This window comes from Magnolia sinica, chromosome 2 (genome assembly GCF_029962835.1).
Source record: "Magnolia sinica isolate HGM2019 chromosome 2, MsV1, whole genome shotgun sequence".
NCBI classification, from domain to species: Eukaryota; Viridiplantae; Streptophyta; class Magnoliopsida; order Magnoliales; family Magnoliaceae; genus Magnolia; species Magnolia sinica.
The window spans coordinates 23241627-23265493 of record NC_080574.1 but is presented as its reverse complement, the minus strand read 5'-3'; the positions used below and the strand labels follow the sequence as shown (position 1 = coordinate 23265493).

Sequence of the window (23867 nt, the reverse complement as noted above, 5' to 3'; positions counted from 1 at the left end):
GCAACTGAAAGGAATCACACAAGCGCATCTGGCGCCAAGATTTCCGGTCGCACGAGTTGAGGGAAGCAGGAAGCTTCTACCTTCAAACCCACTGGGTTTTCAATCTTGAACCTTCAAAAAGTGGGCCCCACAAGCTCCATGGGTCCCATATGGACCGTCTAATGCAAAGAATTTGAAGAAATAAATCCCCAGTGTGATTTCGCCATTAAAGGTGGACTTATCTTCTTTGTTTGGACATTGACTGTACAAACTCGTTAGAGCACGATTCCGAGATCTAAAACGATCACCAGGTGGGCCACATAGAGGTTATTTAATCCCCATAATCTTACGAAGATCCGTCGTCAGAAAGGATTCCAAAACAGATCCAACGATCGGCGTAAAAACCACGCATGAAAAAACACACACACATATATATCCAATGGCCACGTTTAAAAAAGGGGGTCAACGAATTATCAGTAACGATTTTTTTCCAGGCTGCACCACAAAAAGGACCGGGCCACACCGGTTCACGCCAATCATATGCCTCAACAATAGCAACTCTACAAAATACATCAAACAACCCCTCAACCTAAACACAAGATCTACAGCAAAAAAAAAATAATCTAGCCCATGTCCAGCTTAACCTGCACAAATGGATGAAACTCCGAGAAAGCGGCCTTGGATGAGAAACAATAAGTGGCGTACCAATATCACTGCAAGAAAGCTCATCGTCCCTGGAAACTCCCACTAGCTTCAACTGAAAATAAATGGATGAAACTAGAACAGTAAACGACATGCTAATAAATCATGAATACAAGATCATAAATGAAAACTACAACAACAAAATGCATCAAATAAAAACCAAATTAAAATGTTAATTAATAGGAATACCATCACATTTACGCTTCATGCCGTGGTGTTGTACAGGAACAAGATGCGGACACTTCTTGAGTGGGTACGATGATTGACGATGACCTCAGGGCTGGAAATTTGGGTGCTCCATGGGCCCTTACAAAAAGTAGAGTACAAATGAGCAAATTGAAAATAAGTGATGGCAAAATCAGTTTACAAAGTGAGGTTAAAATGAACTAACCTGAATCTCCTCCTGTGAAAGCATTTTGCCTGTTTGTTCTTTCAATTGCTGAAACTCATCATTAAGACGTACCAACTTCTCTTCCAGCTCTTTTATCTTTAACAATTCAGCCGCTATTTGCTGATAAAGAATTTGTTCATGAGGCAAAATCAGTTTACAAAGTGAGGTTAAAATGAACTAACCTGAATCTCCTCCTGTGAAAGCATTTCGCCCGTTTGTTCTTTCAATTGCTTAAACTCATCATTAAGACATACCAAATTCTCTTCCAGCTCTTTTATCTTTAAATCTTTTAGATGCAATTCAGCCTCTATTTCCTGATAAAGAATTTGTTCATGAGTTTTGTATCCATATACTAAGCAGCACTTCGTGACATCTCTAAAGAGGGTTCGACGACTTGTGGAGGGGAAACTCTAAAGATTGAGTAGCCAAGATGCAGTTGGAGCTGCTGGGGTCACTCTTATCATTTGCAATTCGTCATTGTGGCTGAAAGATGATGCGTGGGTGGGGATTTCTTTTTGAATATCTTGTTGTCTGATAGGGTGTTAGGTTTCAAATGGGTCATACGGGTTTTATTTTGTTTCAGAAACTAAGGATGTTGAAGGGAAAAATCTCGAATTGGAATGGGGAATTTTTCTGGGGCCATGCTTTGGAGAAGGATATAATGTTGTCTAAAATTCAGGCTATCTTCAGGAAGGGGCTGATCTTTTGGGTGATGAAAGGGATCACAAGATGTGTTGAGGGGGGATTATTTGTTTTTCTAGAAAGGCAAAGAATTTTATTAAGGGTAAACCCCCCACCCCAAAAAAAAAGCCTAACAAAAAGATTTTTCCTTTCGCAATTGCTCCATTTGGCTCTCCCTTTTCTGCCTCTTTGCTACCATGGGATCACGATTTCTCTACAAACACAGGATTGCAACAAAGACTCAATATTTTACAAGAAAAAGAAAACAACTTCTCATTATATAAGTCGACTTACGATTGCTTTATTTTGAATGTTGCAAGCACGATAAGCATAGTTCAAAGTTTCCAATATCACGGTGGGGCCCACACAGCTCGACCTCATGAGAAGTTCTCATGAGGTCGACCTCATAGTAACCATTTCCCACACACACAGATTATATATATATATATATATATATATATATATATATATTAGAAATATGAAGAAAACAGCTCTCTGAAAGACATGGGAACTAAAGAACTAGGTTGGAAACTAGTGATGAAACACACCTGCCCATAAGCAATAACTGTAGCTTATAAAGATTCCTGGCGACCTTATCGGTTTACAAGTCCCCTCGGGACAAGTCTATGATTATTTTTAGAATTCATAGATACTAGGAAAGAGTTCTGCAGCTCCCCACACTTAAGTAGTACAGTAGTCGTGCAAGTATTCCATACCATACATCTTCACACCTTAAAACACAATCCGACAGTTGGTTTGGAAGATTGCTCATACCTAAACATCCATAAAAACCCTGTAAGACAAGTAATTTCCATTTTTAAGAAGATCGGACCGTCAGATTTTAAGATCAGCCATTAAAACTTCAAAAAACAGTCATGTTACACAATTTAGATCGACATGTAGCGATCGAAACTGATCGTTGGAGGGCCACTACACATCTCAGAACTGGATAAGTCAAACCAGCCAATTGGCTTTGTAAAAGTGATCAAAAGCCACAAGGCAAAGCACCGCGCAGCAACAGAAAACCTAGTGCAGAAACCGATTGCAGGGAATGCGCACAAACAATTTTATTCAAAACCGAAACTCTATTTTCTCCTCTCTTTGTCGGAATTGGATTCCTCTCAAATCCAAGAAGGGTTTCCTCGCAAATACGGACTGTTTATAGGAGAGTATCCCAACCGTTCAAAAGACAAGCACACAGATTGTGGTGTAGTGAAGACAACCAAGAAATCTTGACCAAACTTGACATTTTTCTTTTCGTAAATTGCAAATTCGTGAAACCTCGATCCAAATTGATCTCAGCCATTCATCCATGTGCCTTAGGATGCAAGCAACTGAAAGGAATCGCACAAGCGCATCTGGCGCCAAGATTTCCAGTCACACGAGTTGACGGAAGCAGGAAGCTTCTAGCTTCAAACCCACTGGGTTTTCAATCTTTAACCTTCAAAAAGTGGGCCCCACAAGCTCCATGGGTCCCATATGGACCGTCTAATGCAAAGAGTTTGAAGAAATAAATCCCCGGTGTGATTTCGCCATTAAAGGTCGACTTATCTTCTTTGTTTGGACATTGACTGTACAAACTCGTTAGAGCACGATTCCAAGATCTAAAACGATCACGAGGTGAACCACATAGAGATTGTTTAATCCCCATAATCTTACGAAGAGCCGTCGTCGGAAAGGATTCCAAAACAGATCCAAAGATCTGCGTAAAAACCACACATGAACGAGTTGCATCAACTCGACGTTGAGTCAACAGTTCGAAAGCTTAGGCTTTTTTAGAAGCCTGTCCCGGTGAGGAAGCCAGAGGAAGAGAAATCTTAAGAGAGTGAGAGAATTTTCCTCTTTAGAAAAACTCCAGTGCTCTCCTTGCTCATTTCTCCTAGCGTTTATAACCAACCTCCGATGGTTGGGAAAACCCTTAGCTTGTGCCATATCCTTGGGCAATAATCTAGTTTATAATTTTGTTTAATGTTAGGATGTACATCATAGATAGAGTCTTACCATAGCTTACTAGATGAATTGCCCATTTGCGAACATTATATGCATTACAAGCTTTGTATGCTTGAAATTGTGTTATTGACTCGCATTATGATTGCTTGAGGAATGGATGAAATACATAACTATGCTGTAGATAAGGAAAATTGAAATTGGCTTAATTTTCCTTTTGGGTGACAGATCGGTGAGCATGTCCGGATTGCTCATCTGAGTGCATATTAGAATTGTCGCTTCGCTGAACTAGTTAAGTGAGCACGTCGAGATTGTAGAAGGTTCCTAATGTCTATGCCATGTGAGATCCAGGTGCCCTGATCTATGAGCACTAGAGCTGGGCATCAAGTCGATTCAAACCAAGTTACGGCTAACCCGACTCGATCCAATTTTGAAATAGGCATGACTCGACTCTAGAGTTGTACACGAGTCAAGTCGAGTCGAGTATTGCCCTACTTGTACTCGGCTCTTAATGCCAGAGTGCTGCTCGTACTCGGCTCTACTCGGCCAACGAGTATGGACTCCCTGCTCGTAGTCTACTCACCCGAGTATGAGCCAAGTACGAGTAGTAAATGAGTCGAGTCGAGTCCGAGTTTTCTTGGCGAGTTCGAGTACGAGCAGAAATCGAGTTGAGTCGAGTGCGAGTTTTCGAGGCGAGTTCGAGTCTGAGTCTGAATATGAGTCCAATTCGAGTAGGGTTTTCGAGTAACGAGTTCGAGCTTTGAGCCGAGTTCGAGTTATAAATTGCGATTAATTTGAATTTCAATTCGATTGTCAATTGGAATTCGAAGTTAAACGAAACAATAAAATACATAAAATGCACATAATTTATGATTAAAAAACTTCGATAATTACATTAACATATTCACATAATTACATTACATTGTTCAAAATGACAATTTATAACTAATAACCTCCATAAGAGGAGTGTCTTCCTGCATTGACATCTGATCCATCGGAACTGCTATCTATTTTTTCATATACAAATTGGTTTACTTCCTCTGAGTCAGAAGGCGAAGAGATATTTCCTTCGTGCTCTTTTACACTTTGAACCAAAATTTTCAAACTTGCTTTATGTGAAAAATTGAGTGTAGTAGCCAATGCCTTATAAAATTCACTGAGACGAGTCAAGAATTTGAATTTATTACTCTTTTTCTTCTTTTTGTTTGTTGTACTCGAGTAACTCGACCCTGCTTCAACATCGTGTTGTCTTTGACTCAAGTATCGCTAAAGTCTAGAAACATCTTCCATACTGCGTTTTAAGGCGAGTTGGAATTGTTCTTCCTCCAAAGCTTTTAATCTGGCTTCCTCCTCTGCATCTTTTGTGGATGTCATCCGTGTACTAGATTCAGAAGCAGCAAAAGTTTTGGATGGAGTGGAAGGTTTTCTATTCGAATCTAACATAGCTTGAAAAAGAATTTGGACATCCTTAGGGGCATTGGGGCATGGTTTTGCATCACCACCTCGACATGACAAGTGTAAGCGAAAGCGATTAGTCTTGTTCACAAACTTTGCACCACACAAACCACACTTAATCTTTATTTTTCTAGACCTTGGTGGCGATTCAACTAGGGAAGCATAGTCCCAAATATTTGTCGATGGGTCCGATGGCGATGACGACATATCTACACTCAATTTTTAATAAAAAAATCAGAATATTAATAAATAATTTGAACTTGATATAGGAACAAAAGAAAGCAATATAAATGTATCAAAATTCAAAAATAAAAGCAAATGAACAGGCATATCGCATATATAAATAAATATCAAAGATTCAAAGTCTTCCAAACCACATTCCAAAAGGACCAACACTTTCATGTTTGCAGACTGCAGTTGCAGTGAAATAATATTACAGATCATTCAACATTCAACCAAAAAGAATCGAAAAACCGAAAATAATTACTGATCTACAGGTAGAGACTCGTCACGAATCTCAATCTCTTCTTCATCATCATCATTCATATCTCCTCCCCATATCGGGTGCAACCAATCTTGCATACAAATCAACGCTTCAACTGTGTTTGGCGAAAGTGAGCTTCGATACTTGCTCACAACCCTGCTCCTTATGCTGAATGCAGATTCTGATGCCACTGTTGAAATTGGTATTGATAATATGTCCCATGCCATCACAGATAATGTAGGGTATTTTGATTCACTAACCTTCATCTTCCACCATTCCAACACATCAAATTTAGATCGCACTATGATTGGCTCCTTGAGGTACATTTCTAACTATGATTCCTTAGTATCAACTCTCATTCATGCTTGTGCCAAGTATAATATGTATTCATTTAGCACATCCGGATTACCAGGTACAGAAATATCGGCATCTCTACTTTCATCAACACCCGCTGCAGTTAAAGTAATAACATACGATTTGTATAAATCTTCAAGGGCTTGACGAACCATAGACGTCTCTGCTGCCGCTCTTTCAGTAGGATAAAGCTTCATGAAAATAAAGTTAACTAATCCCATATTGCAACGGAGATCAAGAACAACTGCCAAGGACATTAACAGATGACATTCGTCCCAATATTTATCGAACTTCGTCTTCATACCAACTGTCATCTGGCGTATGAAATCTGGACCCGCACTGACATTTTTCTGTAAAGCATCCTTAATCTTCCAAAGAGACGGAAGAAACAGATTCGCGGTTGAATACTGATTCTTAGAAAAAATATTTGTGCAATCGTAGAAAACTTTGAGAAATGTGTGAACTTGTTGTGCTTTGGCCAATCATCTGTGCTCGGCAACTAAGAATACGTTCTGTCACGTGCCGCGTATTCAGAAAATGCAAGCTGTAATTCCATTACCGTATCTAACATTTCATAGGTCGAGTTCCAACGTGTACAGACATCCAACTTCAACGTTTTTTTAGATGGCACATGCAAATATTGGATGATGTCATTCCATACACTTAGTCTCGATGGCGACCCCCTTATATATTTCACACTTTCTCTTATGTTCTCTATAGTGTCGTTGATTGCTTTCAGCCCTTCTTATACAATCAAATTTACAATATGGGCACAACATCTGACCTGGAATATTTTTCCTTCAAAAAATAAATTTCCTGTAGCCCTGAACTGGTTACGTAAGCATGAAATGACACTGTCATTTGCTGAAGCATTGTCTAAAGTTATTGTAGAAATTTTCTTCTCAATGCCCCATCCTTCTAGACGACTGTAGATGCAATCTGAAATAAGTAAACCAATATGTGGAGGAGGAAGGTTGCAGAAGTTCAAAATTCTCTTGCATAGTTTCCAATCCTTATCGACATAGTGAGTGGTTAATGAAATGTATCTTTTTCTTTGATTGGACGCCGTCCATAAATCAGAAGTCAAAGTTATTCTGGTCACTGAAGCTAAAACTTCTTTCAATTTCATCTTCTCCTTAGCGTATATCTTCAAGCACTCTCTCTGCACTGTGACGCGGGAGACATTCTTGGCCCGAGGGTTAAGGAATTAACAGAAAGTCGTAAACCCTTTACTTTCTATCATTCTGAAAGGTTTTTCTTCCAGAATCACTAATCTAACATACCACTCATTCAGCTTCTCCTTGTCAAACTTATGAGTGGACACTATGCCTTGGGAGTCGTCTTCTTCTGACTTTGTAAATGACAACATCTGTTGGCCGGGAGGAGGGAGTCTTGCTTTCTTAGGACACGTTATCAAATGTCTAATTAGATGTGTCGTAGATCCTCCTGAAATATTGCTGAATAACCCTTTACAGTGATTACACTTTATCTTCTGTATACCGTTAACTGTCACGTCTTTGAAATTATCCCACACTATTGATCTCTTCTTCTTCCCTTTACATACAGTTGATGTGTCTATCCTCTACGGTTAGAGGAGATGTGGCCGATGCACCCATTCCAGGGGTATTTAGGCTTTCGTCTTGACAAGTTATCTATAAAATAAAGTTCTCGATATGTTATACGGCTATACCTAGGGTCCTAGACGCTAGACGGGCATAATTACTTAACTGTCTAAATTAGTCACCCATTCAAAGTTAGATGGATTGTAATGCTTCATTTTTCAATTTAAATGCTACGCCGAAATTCCCGTAGCATCTCCCCTTATCTTTCCAGAATATATTAATCTTAAATTTGATTCCCATGTCAATTATCAACACAAAGTGTGGACATTTGATGACGGAAATAAATAAATGAAATATATCCAGAGAGAAAAAGGAGAGACGAAACCAGAACAGACATGCATTTAAATTTGAATAAATGAAGACATTACAATCTAACCCTGAACTGTCCAAAAAGGGATAATTTGAGCAATTTCTATGCATCCAAGAACACACTGAATCTATGTCCGGCAACATAGAAATTCTCAAATGGGCAACTGATTATCCTATACTACAAGTCTACAACTAGAACAATACAAATAATTCATATCTATGCAAACAAATGAGCATGCTGAAATTGACATTCATCATCTAGCTAATAAATAACAAAATGTCAAATGAAAAACCAAAGGCATTTTAAAGTGGTAACATTCAACACTAACAAAGTAACAAGTAGACTGTCATTTATAAAGTAAATTAAGAAACATGGAAAACATAACTATTAGGGCATGGGACTTGAATAGTACAGGACAATAATTAACATATTAATAATTTCTATATTAACATATTTCTATAGTAACATATTTCTATATTAACAATTTGTATTTAGGTTAATCCCAAAACTATATTTCTATATTTCAAAATCAGAAAGAAACTCGAGGAACTTTGTATTTCAATAACTTCTATACTTTTGTTACACCTGACTCTCATCCCAAAACTATATGTACACTAATTTGAGATATTAAAGTTGATTTGGTATTCAAATTCAAATTTTTATAATTATAGGTGACATAAAATGACTAAAAAATGTGTTACTGATAAAGCTTTGAACCATTAAATCTGACAGCACCATGCTTCTAAAAATCACTTTCTGATTTTTAATTTGAGATATTAAAGTTGATTTGGTATTTAAATTCAATTTTCTGTAATTATGGGTGACATAAAATGACTAAAAAATGAGTTACTGGTGAAGCTTTGAACAATTAAATCTGACAACACCATGCTTCTAAAAATCACTTTCTGATTTTGAAATATTTAGGGAAAACATAAATATTAGGTTAATCCCAAATATCAGGTTAATCCCAAGTCGTTCCTGCCCAGCTCGCCCGTCTTCGAGTTTCTTTCTAATTTTGAAATATTTAGGGAAAACACAAATATCAGGTTAATCCCAATTCTAAATATCAGGTTAATCCCAAGTCATTCCTGCCCAGCTTGCTCGTCCTCAAGTTTCTTTCTGATTTTGAAATATTTAGGGAAAACACAAATATCAGGTTAATCCCAAATCTATATTAAACAATTTCTAAAAATCAAAAATCAAACCTACACATTACCGGGCGAGCTGGGCAGGAACAACCAACAGCTGCGTGCAGGGCAGGGCGATGACGGACGACTGGACGAGTGGCAGCCTGGCAGGGACGAGCTACGGCACCGGACGAGTGGCAGGGAGGAGCTCTGTTACTGGACAGGGGCACCGGACTATCCGTAGGGACGAGCGGCAGGGTCTAGGGGTCTAGCACCGCCGGATAGGGGACGGGCGAGTGTGAGAGAGAGAAATGGAAGAAGAGGGACGGCTGGACGGCGCTGAGAGAGAGAGAGGGGGAGGGGGAGGTTCAAACGGCCGCTGGAGGGAAGAAGGGTTTCGAGCGGGTGCTTGAAAATGACGGGCGATTGGGTGAGTGACTCGGGTACGAGTCGATTACTAAGTCGAGTACCTCTAGACTCATACTCTACTCATAATCTAAATGAGTAGATGAAACCCGCTCGTACTCTGCTCTAACTCAGACGAGTGGAGTCGATCGAGTACTCGAGTTTAGCCTGCTCGTGTACAGCTCTACCCGACTCGGTACCAAGTCCAACATGCCTAACCCGATCTGAGTTTGGGTCTGGCCTGGACTAATCCAAATTGAGTCTGACCTGGTCACAAGTACCGAGTCAAGTCGAGTCAGCATCGAGTCGGGTCAGGGGCAACGAGTATCCACGGTCTGAAATCACAACTCAAAACCTAGATTCACTTGCCAGAATTACAGCCTCTCCATTAGCTATACGGCATCTCAGATCTAAAACGTCAAATCTGAGTTTTTTTTTAACATATATGTATGAGTCAAGTTTTGGATCGAGTCGAGTCAGTACCGAGTTGGATTTCGGGTCGAGTCGAGTTATTAGGTGACTTAAACTCGACTCGATTTGAGTTCGGATTGGACGAAGTCAACTCAATTTGGATCGATTCACCCGCTCGGTTTGAATTGAGTTGGATCTAAACGAGTCAGACGAGTTGAGTTTGTTGAATCGTCCCGTGCCTAGCTGAAGTGAGCATGTTGGTGTAGCTTATTTACGTGCATGTCAAGATTGCCACAACACCGAACCAGTTGGGTGAGCATGTTAGGATTTCAATCCTAATGTTTCTGATGTTGAGATCTTGAATAAAAGTACATGCCTCGCTGGACCGCTCAGGTGAGTATGTCGAGATTGCTGTCAGCATCATGCGATTCATGAAAAGTCGCAATACTTAATTATCCAAGGTGAAATAATCATGCATTCATGGCATTGAAATCATGTAGTCGTGCATTGGATCCTATTTAAATTATTAGTACGTTTTTATTCCATTAGTACTCTATTCAGCTTCCACCTTTATTGAACTATCTCTACCTCCTGTGGCATTCAATTAGGACGAATAAAATCTCATTGGCTTCCAGCTAACCCAATCCAACAACATGCAGTTTTTTCAGGAAGAAGAGTTCACAGGGGAAGCCAAGTACTTGGACAGTTATTTTTACTAAGACGCCCTCCGTAATTTCGGTTTTATTTTTAGTTCATTGTAACTTGATGTATTAAGACATTAGTGAAATTTTCTTTTAGTAGGAAGTAGAAATGAATTAAAGAGTTTGTGATGCAGGATATGAAAATTAAATATGATATGCAAGATTTCAGGCTTTAGATCACACTAATTTTAAAACATTCACAAAAAAATTCCACATCCCACATAAAAGTCAAGCATTCAACAAGGGGAATCTATGCGGATCCAATCCTACACATGTTAGGGCTGGATCAATTAAAAATTATAGATTAAACAATGTTTAAAAGAGAGTAAATTCATCCACACATGCAAAGGATTACTTCCCAATCCAAGGGATTCACATGTTTCAAATCAGGAAAACTTAGGGTTTGCAAAAGTGGAATAGGATTTCGGATTTAGGATTATCTAGGATTAGGGTTAGGGAAATAAGGCAAGAGAGGAGTAAAATAGAAGAGAGAAATAAACCCAAGATGATCCACACGTGTGGACAGCGGCCCGGGCCTGACGCATGTGCATGGGATCCTACCCGCACGTGTGGGGCCCACGAATCTGAAATCAGCCAACTAGTCGCTGGTCGACCAGGAGAGGTCCACCTTCACGGCAAGTTTCACGCTGATTAGATGTCTGGTTTGTGCACGGTGCTCCGCCGAAGTTTCAGCTCTCTTGCAGGGTCAGATTATGAAAATCTGCTATAGGGAAAATATTAGCTGCAAACGTGGGTGGATTTGATGAGGGGATGGCTGTAGGAGATGAGGAATATGGATGGTAGGAGATGGGGGCGATTCGGGATGGATGTAGCTTCGCACCACGGTAGTTAGCCCTTCAAAGAAGGGAGAGTTTCGCACCCAATTAGGCTTTACAACTTAGAGAGTATGAAAACGCAGAAATTTTATTCAATCTTCAATGAAAAAAAATCTACAAGGGGTGCTTATTTATAATAAAATCCTATACTCCAAAACTCGTGCCATGTACGTACCCTAATACATGGAGACAAAGTAATAAAAAATAACAACTAATCAAAGTAATCTAAACCATCCATGATATTCTTAATAACAATAATAAGCCAAACTCAAAGTACTAGATCGTTTGGAATAGAGGGCCACGATCATGAGAACCCATGGTGGGATTCACGTAACGATCGGGTTCACTCCAAGGAACCAAAACAGTCCTCTAACTAGGGGGTCCTCCTTGGACATCGTCATTGATCCAGATCGATGGTGGGGTCCTCCTCCTTACGTACGTTGGGGGGGGGGGGGGGCGGGCATGTGCACGAGATGTCCCCATCAATTTGAAATTTGAATTTTAAATTTAAGTTTGAATTAAGTTATACTTTAATGAAGTATTTAAGTTTAGTTAAATATGTGATGTGTGGAATGGAATTGCAAGAATGTGTGCTCGAATTTAATACACACACTGAAACTCGAGATTTGGGTCATGGTGTTCGGGTTCCAAATTTTGGGACGTGACATATTGGTATCAGAGCATGTTTTAGCATCAATTAGGGCCTAGGCTTGTGGACTTCACCTAGGGAATAAATACTCTGTGTGTTTAGCGTTCCTAGATATTAATAATCGTTGTTCTCAATTCATAGATAAACCATGACGGTACACAAGGATAGTAACGAGGCACCCTCCGCCCCACCAACAGTCGAAGACGTTGCAGCACTAATCCCAAGATTAGTTGAATAGGGACTTACAAGAGATGATGAGGGTACTTGGGACCACTGTTGTTAAATGCAACTGCATATTCACATATGCAAATTCTCCCATGCATTTCGCATATGCCATGATGGCATATGCGATTGCAGTGTATATGTGATCACATATGCCAAAAATACGAGAATATGCGATCGCATGTGTAGATAAACCATGACGGGACACGAGGATAGTAACGAGGCACCCTCCGCCCCACCAACAGTCGAAGATGTTGCAACACTAATCCCAAGATTAGCTGAATAGGGACGACTCTTGCAAGAGATGATGAGGGTACTTGGGACCACTGCTGTTAAATGCAACTGCATATTCGCATATGCAAATTCTCCCATGCATTTCGCATATGCCATGATGGCATATGCGATTGCAGTGTATATGTGATCGCATATGCCAAAAATACGAGAATATGCGATCGCAGATGCGATGTACGCAATCGCATATTGGCATCCACAAATTATTTTATTTTATTTTATTCATTCATTCATTTTATTTTATTTTTGCCAAAAAAAAAAGAAAAAAAGAAAGACCTTTTGCTATAAAAAGACATTCAAATCTCCTCCATTTGCAACATTCTCACTCCAAAACTCTCTTACTCTCTTCTTTTTTCTTACATTCTTACTTCCAACTGTAATTAATATCTCTCTTACATAGTTCTTATCCAACTTCCAACATCTAAGTTCCTAGTTCCTACTTATTTACAAGATTAAAGCAAGAAGATCATTTATTCATTTAAGAAGAGAAGTTTACCTCTCTCTTGGAAGATCATGATTCAAGCTTCAAGCACTCTCAAGGAAGATTCAACTTTTAAGATTCAAGCACTCTCATTCTACAATCTACATTTCTCTCTCTCACATACACAATAAACCTAATTCTTGAATGTTGATGACTTGATGTATACTCAATTCATTGTTTAATTGATTTTATTTCTCTCAAATGTATTTTAAAAATGTAAAATTAGATATCTATTAACTCAAGAAAGTTCCCCCTAATTTCTTTTTTTGAAAAAAAAAAAACATTTTTCTCCTATTTGTCAATTTTTTTTAATTTTTCGAAATAAATAAATAAATGTGCGATCGCATATGCAATTGTGGGATGGTATATGCACATAGTCATGTGCGATCCCATATGCGATTTAACAACATTGCCTGGGACCATAGTGAACGTCATTGAGCGCCAGAACACTAAGAGTGATATTGGAACCACCCTTCAAGCCTAGGGCTGCACCGGAAGTTTACTTGAGAAATTTAAATGAATATGGCCTCCCTCATTTAAAGGGTCCCACGACTCAAATGAAGCAGAAAATTGGCATAATGAGATAAAAAGCTTTTTGGTGGGTTGGGGTGCAAAGACGATGAGAAGGTCATGTTAGCCGCCTTTGTGTTTGAAAGTGAAGCTCATCATTGATGGAAATCCACGGTTAGATCTATCACACTAGGAACCATATGGACTTGGGGGCTTATTTTGCAAAAAATTCAATAAACGGCATTTCCCTAAAACTGATTGGGAGCAAGAGGTTCTGGAATTTTTTAACTTGGAACAAGCAGGGCTCTCGGTCAGACAATACGAAACCAAGTTTACCGAGTTATCTAGATTCACCAATTATATGGTGCAGGAGGAGGAAGTGAAGGCTTGAAAGTTCGAGAGGGGTCAAAGGCCACCCATTCATAGTAGTGTGGTTACCTTCGAATTACCCACTTATAATAAGACCCTAATAGCGTAACAAGATTATAAAGAGTTCTAAAAGGGGTGTGAACAGAGAAAGTCGGAGGTTGGGCTAAACAATAAAGCCACCCACGACACCTCACAACAATATTCTGATAGAAGGTAGAGAATGTTTCTGATCGCTCAGGACCAGTTTAGTCGTCCGAGCGGATGTTTTGGGGAAAATGCTTTAAATGCGAAGGAGTGGGTCATACTCTTCACAATTGCCCTTAGTCGCATCAACTAGAGTATCAAGCACCCCAACAATTCTACCCAAGACCTCAGCAGCAACCATACCCAAGGCCTCCATCGAACGCACAACAGACACAATAGTATCAGTGTCCACCCCCACAATATCAAATGCCACCCCAACCTCACCGACAAGCACACCAGCCCTATCAATGGCCTAGATAATAATCTCAACAGCCAAAGCCGCATTAGACGTAGCCTCTACCACAACAAAAATTAGGAGGCTAAACTCCACGACAACAAGCTCAAAGCCATGTCTATGCAGTAGCCCTGCTAGTAGTAGAACTAGAACCAACACAGGTACAAGGAAATGCAACAGGAACAGGAGCCGGTGCCTGAAGAAACACGGGATGATGAGGACATCTGAGCACCTTTTAGAGTTTATTAGAGGAGAGTTGCCCCAATTTCTTTATGGCTAAGTGATCATTACATGGAGCCTAGTGGGCCCAATTCAAATTCATAGCCATGTTGAAAACCCCACAAGCATGGTCTTGCATATCTGAAGACCCCACATTGGAAAGATGCATTTGGGCTGCTTAGTTAAGAGTACCGAACCATTGGATCGATTGGATACATATATTAAATCGTTGAATTTCGCACGATGGGCCATCTTGATTCTTGACCATTGGACCTTTTGATCGTTGGGTTGTCTTAATCGTGGACTCATATTAGACATTAGTTTTAATTATTTTGTTTAGTTAGTTTGATTGTTTTGGTTTATTTTATGATTTAGTTGATATTAGGGGTGTTTCAAACATTTTATACTATTAAGGGTGTTCTTGTAAAAACACCTCAAATAGAGCATATAAGGCTTAGACATATGAAGCCTAGGGCATTATTGGCTATTGAATGAAATTTTCTTCTTAATTTGTTTTGGAGCAAAATTCTTCCTATGATTGGAGTTCGGTGTAAAGCCATGGAGTGATTCCCCCTATCTTGTCTTTCTCTTCTTTTTTCTTCTCTTCAAGGTATTCTTCTCATTTTTCTCTTCTTCCTTCTCTCTACTTTCCTTCCTTTTCTTTTGTTTCCTCCCAAATCACATCCCCACCATTTCCACAACCCTTTAGACCTAAACCCTACCCAACCGTACAATTGTACGAACACCCGTACGACCGCACGAACGAAATCGTATGGCAATCCATACGACCAGCCCTGTTTCTCCTTCTTTTTTTTTTTTTCCTTTTTAACTTCCTACACAGCGTCTATGGACCATGACGTGTTTGGAGACTAGGTACCTCTTGAATCTCACTTCACATTTAAATGGCAAATCGTGAATGAACACACATTGAATTGTCCGATAGGAATGGAACTTGGCAATGGCTCACTTTTCAACAAGCTCTATCGAATAACCCAAAAATCGAGATAGATCTCTCAACGGTGAAAATGACGCATTTTAATGGCTTGCTTCGATCAATGGTTCAATATAACGCGTGTACATATCTAATGTAAAAAGTAACTGGTAGTTTTGACATATACCATACGAGCTTTGAAATGAACGGTTTATTTTGACTCTTGGATGGCCCGTTTGACGGATCCAAGCGTGATGGATGGTTAGATAGTGTGCTAGGAGTAAGAAAATCGGATAATTAGTGCCCTAGTCAAAAGTATAGGTTATTGTAGGTTGGTTTTATTAACATGTAATTACGAGGTGGGTTTTTTTTATAGGTGGTTCATGGGTCACGATCGGATAGATATAGTGGGTGATCGACGGTTATATTTGAGCTAATTTATGAATTAGCATATGGCCTTGTGAGTGTAAGTGGCAAGGGTGTACAAGTACGTACTAATATATCTAAACACGCGATCATATAATTTATAATTACGTAGATCAATGATTCGCAGTAAATAAATAAATCCCATACATCAATGCTTACAACTTGCATATTTTATAAATACACAACTTGCATATTTTATAAATACATGTATGCATGGATGCATGAATGAATGCACGTGTACCTGTACATGTGTACACAAATGTTTAGAAAACCACAGGTTGTTACATTCTACCCCGATCATTTGGGAGCTTGTAAATGGGAAATGGAATTGGAGGTAAATGAATTGGGAGTAAATGGCTTCTTTCATAATTGTGTTTGGATGGAAGTAAATGAAATGTATTCGAAATCAAAATATTTTGTTTGGATGAAAGTAAATGGGAGGAATTGGAATGCATTGGAATTTTTCAATATATTTACAAGAATCAATGTGATATCCCAAATTAGCTTTAATACACGAATTAGTGTACATATGTCATATTTAACAGAATGTGTACAATAAGCTCATTAAAATATATACTTTATCCAAAATTGAAGAAATTTGAGCCTTAGGTGGGCCACAAAAATAAAGCTCGCAAACAAACAACTTGCTAACGTTTTTTATCCGTCCATTTAGATGACCAACCATTGGACGGTTTGGATCATTCTATTAGTGTGATTTTAGTGATGTAGCTAATAATTGAATTATTTTGGAGTATCATTAACATGCCACATGTATAGTGGACATGTGCGTAGCAGCATCTTTGTTTACTCGTGTGACTCTCCAAGGAGCTCAAAAAGGTATTTCACTCCATTTACTTCCAAATCCTCTCTTAAAAAGAGGATTTCATTTACAAGCCCGTTTACACCCAGTTCATTTCATTTACATGCATTTACTCCCATCCAAACACACCTCAAATGCCAATTACCTCTATTTACCCCCGTTTACTTCCATCCAAACGGCTAAAAAAATTTCGTCCTCGAAATTCAAGCGCACTTAATATGGATGAGAATACTCTTCTTGAAATCATGGTTTATCTAAGCGTTCGATATGTTCCAAGTGATGTAAGTTTGTGCATGTGTGAGTGTGCACATGTGTTTACATAAAATTAGACTCTTACAATCTACCCCTCTTAAGAAGACTCTTGTCCTTGAGATTCAAACGTTCCCTCAACCAAGTTTCTGCTGCACACTATGATGTGCTTAAGCGTATGCTACAAACATTTGCAACACAAGTGAACAAGCAATCACATTACAAGAAACAACAATAATAAACTACAAAATTAGACATAGAGGTGCATCTTATCATTGATGTGCCTAAGTGTGTGCGACAGGGCCTAACCCTAAGTTTCTCCCTACCATGTCTAAGCACCACCACGACCTATGCTTAAGTTCCTCTATTAATCCCACTTAAACTCCATCAAAGCAAACTAACCAACTAGCCTCGGGTTCACTAAGACAAATACCTAAATTATAATATACCCATAACTAAGGCCCTCGATAAAATCAAATTCCTAAGCTCTGATACCAATCTATCACGCCCCGAAATCCGGTATTTGGGTTGGCCGGACCCGAACCCGCATTCCAAGACATAACATATACTTTAAGCAATTCATAACCATAATTACAAGAATACCCACACATTAACCTCCACAAACCAATAAATATAATACCAAACTCAAATGTCCTTACAATAATCTCGTCTCACATCTAATGCCCAATCTACTCTTCTTTTTTTTGGTTCTTTTTAACTTCCTAAACAATGTCTCTGGACCATGATGCGTCTAGAGACTAGGTACCTCTTAAATCTCACTTCACATTTAAATGGTGAATCGTGCATGGACACACACTGAACCCTCCGATCGGAATGGAATTTGGCCACGGCCCGTTTTTCAACGAGCTCTATCAAACGACCCAGAATCGACATAGATCTCTCAATGGTGAAAATGATGCATTTTGATGGTCTACTTCGATCTGTAGTTTAATATAAGGTGTGTATGTATCTAATGTAAAAACTAACCAGTAGTTTTGACATACACTCTACGATCTTTGAAATGAATGGTGTACTTCGACTCTTGGATGGCCTGTTTGACAGATCCAAGTGTGATGGATGGTTAGATAGCATGCCAGGAGTAAGAAAATCGGATAATTAGGGCCCTAGTCACAAGTCTAGGTTATTGTACGATCGATTTTATTAACACGTAGTTACAAGGTGGTTTTCTATATAGGCAGCGCATGGGTCACGATTGGATAGATTTAGTGGGTGATCAATGGTTATATTTGAGCTAATTTATGAATTAGCATATGGTCTTATGAATGTATGTGGAAAGGGTGTATGAGTATGTACTTGTATATCTATACACAGTCATATAATTTATAATTATGTAGTAGATCAATGATTCACATTAAATAAATAAATCACATATATCAATGGTTACAAGTAGCACAATTTATAAATACATGTATGCATGGATGCATGAATGAATGCACATGTACCCATAGACATGTACACGAAGGTTTAGAAAACCACGGGTTATTAAGAATTTCGTCCTCGAAATTCAAGCGCACACAATACGGGTGAAAATAATCTTCTCTAAATCATGGTTTATCTAAGTGTTCGTTATGTTCTAAGTGATGTAAGTTTGTGCGTGCATGAATGTGCATACGTGTTTACGTAAAATCGAACTCTTATAGGTGCCTTATACGATTGAAGGGCATATTAAATCTTGGGACGAAGGGGTTGGAGGGAAGCTTGGAAAGAAAAGATGGAAACTTTTTTTTACTCACTGCTTTTTATGCCATTTGATTAGAGAGGAATAACCGTTTGTTTCGAGGAAAAGAAAGGGTCAGTCAATGGGGTCTCTGTAATGTTTTCCAGTTCATTAAGGATTAGGCTCCATGATTTCTTATGGGTTGGAATTTGTTATGATTCTTTGTTCATGAAGAGTGCCTCCAACATCTCCTCAAGTAGCAGATCCAATCCACCAATCTTGTACCCTTTTGAGTCATGGAGTACATTGAGATCATCAACCCTAAGAGCTCTCACCAAAATGGGAGAGATCTAGACAAAGTTTCTTTAGGGCGTAGAGGACAGGATATGGGTAAAGGGATCTCAGAAACCAACAGTTCTAGGAAGGGGATTTACTCCTAAAGGGATTGGGAAAGGTTCTAAGAAGGGCCATATAAGGGTTGCCTTCTCCTCCCGTGTCAGAGGTCAATATCAATTTAGAGCCTGTCTCTTAGAAGATCTCTTGAGTCTCCCCCACCAAAACAACCATGCCAATTTCCGTGACAATCATCCCCTTCGTCAATCTCAGAGGCTTTCTCCTGACAACATCAGTGAGTATGTCCATAGCTAGGTCCAGACGAAGGTCTAAGGCTAGGAGCCCTTCATTCTCTCTATCTTCCTCCCCCTCCCCTCTCCACCAAAATCCTACATCCAAAGAGTCATCTTTCTCCGTTCTACTAGCATTCTCATCATAAAGACTCATCTTTCTCCCTCTATTTATTGTATCCCCCTCTTTATTGGGGAAAGCAGGCTAGTTATCTCAGTTAGATCGGGAACTTTGGAAATGGAGATGATTAAACTCCATGGTGCCCCTAGTGAGGGGTTGGGCCCTAACACTGAAGGACCACATTAGCCCGGATGCTCCCGCAAAACAAAATTTGCATTGTATGGAGCAGACGGAGTACACGTCCTCCTTAGCTGGCCAAGTGGCTCCTCCACTCCCCCTGTTGTTGTAATATACATGCCCCTTCCGCAAAGAAAGGTACACACAACTCTAAGCCTAAAACCCTCTTCTCGACTAGCCCCAGATTCCTTGGCCTGACTTTGGCATCGGAGGGTCCCCTGCTCCAACCAAGGTCTCCTTTGTCCGTTCCTCGTGCATGCATTCAAAGGTCCACGGAAGGCTAACCAGTTTTCGACATCAACAATAATGATAAAAGAATCGATCTTACAAAAAACAAAAACAAGAAGGATTGATTTCATTATTAAAACCAAGGTTTAAAATATTGTCTGAAACTGATCCCCCAATCAGTACCAGTGTCGCCCATTAATGATACTGCTGTATCGGCCTGAAACAGCCTGACACACGGCGATATGGGGCCATATCAGTGGTGAATAATACAATTTCTGATAGGCCGATTTTTAACCTTAATTAAATCTGATTGAAAAGGTTTTGTCAAGGAATCAATGTGGAAATGTTCAAACATGCTTTATGGATCAGTTTCCTGCGGGAAGATGTTCTTGTTGCAAAAATCTGGCCGACTCAAAATAATCAATGTTCTTCAAGACATTGTAATTCTATATGATTGCACATCTTGATTTGCTGAGTATATTTTTCAGGTGGACTTTGCTCACATGCTGGACTTGGACAGTCTTGGTTTCAATGTTAAGGTGATTCCTACTTTTTGAAAAAAAAAAAAAAAACGTTAAGGTGATTCCCATGCTTGTATCTAGGGGTGGCAATGGGCCAGACCAGCTAGGCCCAGGCCCAACACAACACTTAAGACCCAAAGCCCAAGCCTGACCCCAAAAAAATTGGTTGGGCCTGGTCCCACCCCGAGCTAACCCAACCTGGCCAAAATTTAATAAAATCCCTATTTTCCCTGTGAATTTTCTGAATCTATTTGTTCATCAAGTGGGCCACGCACCAAAAAAAAAAAAAAAACATTTTAGAAGATTGAAACCAACGTTCTACATTCAAGATAGATGGTTGCCTATGATTAGAATGGCATATTTGTAGGTTATAAGACGTGCACATGTAAATTCGGATCAGTTCATGTCGGGTCAGATTAAGATGACTTGAGCCCAATCCCAACCTGAAAGTTGATCGACCCATGCATGCAAGGCCCAAGCCCGGCCCAAAGCAAGGTCTGGCTTGTCGGGTCGGGTGGGCTACTCCATCCATTGCCACCCTTGTATCATATGAATTTTTTTAATCTTTTGTATATCACTAGTGTATTTTACTCCAAGCATTTACTGTGGCTGTATAGATTGTTGATCTGTACTGAAAAGCATGTCAATCAATGTTATGGAAATCAAACTAAAACGCAAGGGGTCATTTGGATGTGTGGCAAGCTGACAAAGATGTCCACTTTCAGAATTTAAATCTTGGACGTGGATGTCAAGATGTTTGTTTGGATGCATGGATAGGGGCATCCACGTAGGGCTGCAAATTGGGTTCAGGTCAACCCGAACCCAAGTTTGGATTGGGTTATCAGGGTCCTTGGGCCAGGTTAGGGTTGGAAAACTCTAACCCGATCTGATATCAGGTTGGGTTCAAGTTGAGTGAATTCAGGTCAGGCTAGGTTGGGTCGGGAATAATCACATGTAATTAGGATCGGGTTGGGTATTTTCTGTTGGAATTCAAATCGGGTTGGGTTGCACATTGGGTCTTGTTGAGGTTGGGTTGGGCTCAGGTTGACCCTTAACCCGACCCAACCTGCCCGAGTTGCACCGTACATCCATGGATCTTGATATTTGCCTTTGGATGACAATTGACACCTCACAAGTCCTTCCTAAAGAGTGTCCTGCAGGAGCATATATCGAAGAGGTGAGGTATGGCATATAGGTGCACAGGTTCCAGGCCTTGTAATAAATGGGTGCTTAAATGTGAGTATGCTCTCTCCTGAAATCTGGGCTGTGTATTGTTGGGTTGCATGATTGCATCTTCTAGAGTACAGTTGCAGTAGGCATGCAGATTAGAGTGTTTTTTGTAGAAGCCTTTTGTCTACCGGTCAGCTACATTCCAGCCTCCCCCTTGGACAGCACAATATTCAATTTTGAAGGCAGCTGCATTCCAGCGTCCCCCATGGACAGCACAATATTCAATTTTGAAGGCAGCTGTATTGCAGCCGCCCACGTGGACAGCACAATATTCAAATTTGTGGGCAGCTGCATCTAAACAGAAGCCCTTTTTCCTAGACAATAATGTGGCCAAACACAAGACCTCTCCCTTATGTATTAAGTGGAACTTCCACACATCCAAATAGCCCCTAAAATCATAGGGGGTGAATCTAATAAAATTGTGAGATTGCAACTGCTTTTGGGATATTGTTACAATCAGTGTTTTAAGTATTGACGATATCGGCTGATATATCCCACGATATATCTTTTATCCCACCTATGCAATACGAAATGCACAAGTAGTAGGATATATCTCACATGTTCGATTTGGTGAGCATTTTTTTTTCTTCTTGTAAATCATGTTAAATCAGTGTCCAATTGTTACAAATCCCTGATTTTTTATGTTTTGCATGAAAAATCATGGATTGGAGCTTTGATTTTGAGATTTGGAGGAGATGGGCCAAGTTGCGGAAAATTGAAAAAAATCAAAATTTCTCAATTTCTCGCAAATCAGTTACAATCTTTGTGTCCAAACATAAAATCAAACATTTATGTAACCTAATGTAGTGATTCTTCTTTTTCTTTTGAATGTATTACTTGTGTTTCCATACGTCTTCTTACATTTATAAATTATATGAATAGACTTAGAATATACTTGCATTAATTCAGTTGGACAACGCAAGGATTAAGACTCCATACAAAGAAAGCCTATTATGTGCACTTTTTTTTTTTTTGTAATGTTTTGATTTATAAGTATGTGTTGATGTCTTTTTTAACAATCATTGAAGTTTCATTGAAATATTTGATCTGCTTCCTCTTGTTTCCAACAACAATGATACATTACGCGATACAACTGATACGTATCCATATCCCAAGGGTGTGATACGTAACATGATACCGATATTTTGAATATTGGTTACAATATTAAAGAATCAAATAACCCAACGAGGTTTGGGCGAGCGGCCTTCACCGTGGGTTTGCTCCCTATACGTGTGGGTTTGATTCCCTTCCTTGGCATTACCCAATACACGTGGTTGTGGGTGTTTGTGTGTATCCGCAGATTAGCCTCTCTTCAAAAGATGTGGGGGCACACCGTGTCTTCAAAAAATAATAACTAAAAAAATTTAAAGAATCAAATATGAAAAACCACTCAATGGATCTGAAAAGAAGAAAACAGCAAAAGAGGTCTAGGTTACATAAAGACGGAAATAACAAATGTCTAAGTTACATACAGATTAGTCTCTGTACTAGTGCCAGAATTCTGAAGACCAAAAAATTGCCTATATTGTTGCTTCCTCAGGAATGTTTCAGAAACATCAAAATTGTTCTGGTTGCAGTGAAATGGCTGATACAAGCTCTAGCATTTAGAGCTCAGGAGATAACTAGAGAGCCCAATTCTCTTATTATGCAAAAGAAACTAGGGGCGTCTTTGTTGAAATGAAAATGATATCCACAAAATCCTACTTTGATGCTACTTGTGAAAAAAAAAAAAATGGTGCAGGATCCGTTTTCCTTTTCCAAGCTAATCTGCAAAAAACAGAGAAATCAATCTCTCCCAAAAATGTCGATAGAATGATTTCCAACTATTGAAAGGAAATAAAGCGACGATATGACTGTTGACCCTTCACATTTCTACATGAACCATGAAAAACTGCACTGAAACCAAACACAAATCTCCCTATGGAATACAGGTTTTCCATATCCATGAAATGGATTCAACAAACAAAAATGTGCCCTATAGCATTGATTTTTGAAGTGGTTTAATAAAGCCCATTATAATAAATATAAAGCATGGTATTTCTCATGATGTGATTCAGGTTGGTTATCAAGGGAAAAGTCTCAAGCTCCGGATTCCATTCCCCAGACGCGCAGAGGACAGGAAGTAAGCCCTCTCAAAGCCATTAGCAAAGAACTAGTGAAGTCCTTTCTGTTACTTAGGAGTTATGAGAGCCATACACTCGGGTAGACTATCAATCATCATCAGATTTGTAGCGCATCG

General features: G+C 39.4%; 1 long non-coding RNA gene across 3 annotated transcripts; it reads right to left on the bottom strand.

Moving 5' to 3' along the window:
* Positions 1-441: 441 nt before the first annotated feature.
* LOC131236657 (uncharacterized) lies at positions 442-1848 on the bottom strand. Of its 3 annotated transcripts, none has more exons than XR_009166823.1 (3): positions 1255-1792; positions 871-1192; positions 442-736 (listed from the first exon to the last, which is right to left on the bottom strand). It is a non-coding gene; the product is annotated as an uncharacterized LOC131236657 (long non-coding RNA). The 3 variants fall into 3 exon arrangements; XR_009166822.1 differs by having other exon boundaries at positions 871-987; positions 1073-1785; XR_009166821.1 differs by having other exon boundaries at positions 871-1848.
* Between the last annotated feature and the right edge of the window lie 22019 nt (positions 1849-23867).